This window comes from Theropithecus gelada, chromosome 20 (assembly GCF_003255815.1).
Source record: "Theropithecus gelada isolate Dixy chromosome 20, Tgel_1.0, whole genome shotgun sequence".
Taxonomy (NCBI): Eukaryota; Metazoa; Chordata; class Mammalia; order Primates; family Cercopithecidae; genus Theropithecus; species Theropithecus gelada.
The window spans coordinates 47,293,856-47,298,049 of NC_037688.1; positions in this window are offsets into that span (position 1 = coordinate 47,293,856).

Below are 4,194 nucleotides of genomic sequence, written 5' to 3' on the forward strand. Positions count from 1 at the left end.
GCCATTCTCCTGCCTCAGCCTCCGAGTAGCTGGGACTACAGGCGCCCGCCACCTCGCCCGGCTAGTTTTTTGTATTTTTAGTAGAGACGGGGTTTCACCATGTTAGCCAGGATGGTCTCGATCTCCTGACCTTGTGATCCACCCGCCTCGGCCTCCCAAAGTGCTGGGATTACAGGCTTGAGCCACCGCGCCCGGCCTCTTCTATGCATTTCTTTTTTTTTTTTTTTTTTTTTGAGACGGAGTCTCGCTCTGTCGCCCAGGCTGGAGTGCAGTGGCCTCCTCTCAGCTCACTGCAAGCTCCGCCTCCCGGGTTCACGCCATTCTCCGGCCTCAGCCTCCCGAGTAGCTGGGGCTACAGGCGCCCGCCACCTCGCCCGGCTATTTTTTTGTATTTCTTAGTAGAGACGGGGTTTCATCGTGTTAGCCAGGATGGTCTCGATCTCCTGACCTCGTGATCCACCCGTCTCGGCCTCCCAAAGTGCTGGGATTACAGGCTTGAGCCACCGCGCCCGGCCTCTTCTATGCATTTCAAAGACTTTTAGTACTTTCACTAATTCTGCTGCTGCTATCTGGAAGGTGGAGCCAGGTGTACAGGGTGGAACATGAAAGTGAAACAGGAGCGTGACCGCTGAAGCACAGCATCACAGGGAGACGGTCAGGCCTCCGGAGGGCTGTGGGCGGGCCTGACTGATGTCCGGCCCTCCACAAGAGGTGTGGAGCAGAGTCTTCTCTAACCCCCCCGGGGAGTAAGAGCAAGGATTATTATGATATTAGAATAAAGAGTAATGCTACAAACTGATTATTAATAACGTATCATCATAGCTATAATCCATTTCTAGTATAACTATTCTTATGTATTTTCTTTATGATACTGGAACAGCTCGTGCCCTCGGTCTCTCGCCTTGGCACCTGCATGGCTTGCTGCCCACAAGTATTTTCTCATGAGAAGAGCTTTAATCCTAGTCTGAAAATAATCCTAACAACATTAAATCCACACCAGTGTCCAGAAAGACAGCACCTTAATTGCCATCCCAGGAACGTACCTGCTTCCCAGAGTCCTTCCCGCGTGCCGGTCAGTGTTCCTGCATCCCGAGTTCCAGCCTCAGGCTGGAAACAGACCTGTCCAGAGGAGGTTGGGAAGGAGCATGCCCAACCCTGGAGGGCTGGGAATTCCGGCAAGAGGTGACACGGAGGCAGGAGGCGGAGCTGGAGCCTCCCCGCGGTGCAGACCCCCATCCTGGGGTGCAGGCAGACCCCAAGCTCCACCCCTCTGGGCCCTCTCTCTCTGGGAAGCCCCTCGAACTCCGTGGACTGTGAGGACGTGGGAAGCGTGCCTGGGAGCGACGGGGCTGGCTCCGTGGCTGGAGCTGAGGGGAGGGACGCAACCCCTCCCAGTCCACATACACATCCACAGTGACGCTTCACACCCAAAAAGTACTAATGAAAACCTATCAGGATGGTGGCACCTTAATTACTACTGGAATTCAAAACCGTGGACCTACCACGTAATAGCCACTGTGAAAGGATGTGGGGAGTGCTTAGAGCTGGTTTTTTTTTTTTGCTTTTTGTTTTTTTTGACACATTTTCGCTCTTGTTGCCCAGGCTGGAGTGGCGCTATCTTGGCTCACCCCAACCTCTGCTTCCCAGGTTCAAGCGATTCTCCTGCCTCAGCCTCCCGAGTAGCTGCGATTACAGGTGTGCACCACCACACCGGCCAGCTTTTTGTATATTTAGTAGAGACAGGGTTTCTCCATGTTGGCCAGGCTGGTCTCGAACTCCTGACCTCAGGTGATCTGCCCGCCTCGGCCTCCGGAAGTGTTGGGATGACAGGCGTGAGCCGCCGCACCAGCCCAGAGCCATTCTCTAGCTAGGGGCCTTCACAGGAGTGTGGCTGGCAATTCTGAAACTCATTGGTGCACAAATGAGCAGAAAGGTAGTGTGCCAGAGCCAAATTTTCAGAGAAGCTACAAATGAGGGGGAGACTGGACCGAATTCTACGGAACGGTGTGGACCTGTGGCTCTAGTGCATGCAGAGGGCTGTACCACCATGCACCGTGGTGGCTGCAGACGCCTCTTGGCTAGCGGCACGCAGCACTGAAGCCCACACTTTGTACCCAGGTCTTGGTTTTCTGGTTGGTTTTTTTGAGACAGGGTCTCGCTCTGTCACCCAGGCTGGAGTGCAGTGGTGTGATTCTCACTCACTGTAGCCTCAACCTCCTAGCCTCCCACATAACTGGGACCACAGGTGCATGCCATCATGCCTGGCTTATCTTATTTTTTGTAGAGATGGGGGTCTCACTATGTTGCCTAAGCTGGTCTCCAACTCCTGAGCTCCAGGGAGCCTCCTGCCTTACCTCCTGGACTGCTGGGATTACAGGCGTGAGCCAGCACGCCCAGCCTCCAGATTCTGGTTTTCTTTTTTTTTTTTTTGAGACGGAGTCTCGCTCTGTCACCCAGGCTGGAGTGCAGTGGCCGGATCTCAGCTCACTGCAAGCTCCACCTCCCGGGTTCACGCCATTCTCCGGCCTCAGCCTCCCAAGTAGCTGGGACTACAGGCGCCCGCCACCTCGCCCGGCTATTTTTTTTTTTTTGTATTTCTTAATAGAGACGGGGTTTCACCGTGTTAGCCAGGATGGTCTCGATCTCCTGACCTCGTGATCCGCCCGTCCCGGCCTCCCAAAGTGCTGGGATTACAGGCTTGAGCCACCGCGCCCGGCCCAGATTCTGGTTTTCTAAATACCATTCCCCGACTCAAAGGAAGCGGAGCTTCCTGGAGAAAGGGCTGATTCCAGGGCTGGCGCAGGGAGGGACCAAGATGAGCTGAGAGCCTCCTGCAGTGCTGGGGGTCAGCCCGTGCCAGGGTGGGGGAGGCTGACCTAAATGCCGTCAGTACGACACTCCGAGTCACAAAGTCAGCAACAGCAACCACTGCAGCCCACGCCAAGAAACAAACAGGTCCAGATATAAATAATGGAGAGTGGGGGAGGGGTCCTCCTTAGAATCCCAAATAGAACCAGTGATTTCATCGACGCCCAGGGCAAAGTGGGTTGAGGTTTGCACGACCTTCAAGGATCTTCCCAAGAGGAACATGAATTAAAAAGGGAAAATGAGGCCAGGCGCAATGGCTCACGCCTGTAATCCCAGCACTTTGGGAGGCCGAGGCAGGCAGGTCACCTGAGGTCAGGAGTGTGGTGGCGCACGCCTGTAATCCCAGCTACTCAGGAGGCTGAGGCGGGAGAATGGCATGAAGCCGGGAGGCGGAGTTTACAGTGAGCCGAGATTGCACCACTGTGCTCCAGCCTGGGCGACAGAGCGAGACTCTGTCTCAAAAGTAATAAAGGGAAAAAGCTAACTTCCCAGTGGAGACGCCTGAGGATGCCGCTGCACCCAGTGGTGAAGGTCACAAATTCACCCGCACCAAGACACAGGGACGCCACACCCCTGCCACCGAGAAGTCATGAAGACCTCCCCACATCGTGGGAAAACCGCACCCCCAGGCAGAGGACAATTCTACAAAATAGCAGCCAGCAGGTTTCAAACCATTCAGGTCACGAAAGAAAACCGAGGAGCTGTTCCAGATTGGAGGTGGCAGCACCAGGATGTGCAGCGGGGACGTCAGACTAGAGACTGCCAGGAGCACCATGGTGCCCAGCAAGTGTCCCGGTTTGGCCGAGGCGCACAAAGACCATGTTATGCAAATTTTAAGTTATTTCTTTTTTTTTTTTTTTTTTTTGAGACAGAGTCTCATTCTGTCGCCCAGGCTGGAGTGCAGTGGCCGGATCTCAGCTCACTGCAAGCTCCGCCTCCTGGGTTCACGCCATTCTCCTGCCTCAGCCTCCCGAGTAGCTGGGACTACAGGCGCCCGCCACCTCGCCCGGCTAGTTTTTTGTATTTTTTTAGTAGAGATGGGGTTTCACTGTGTTAGCCAGGATGGTCTCGATCTCCTGACCTCGTGATCCGCCCGTCTCGGCCTCCCAAAGTGCTGGGATTACAGGCTTGAGCCACCGCGTCCGGCCAAGTTATTTCAAAGTAAGAACCTAACACAGGAGATTCTGTCGGTTTGGACAGGGTCTGAGAATGAGCACTGCCGTCTGCCCAGCCCCCCGCAGTGAACACTCCAGGTGCCCGTCCTCAGTTGTGGGGAGATGGCCACATCCAGAGGCTCACCCAAGGCTCCAAAGCAAAGCTTGAGAG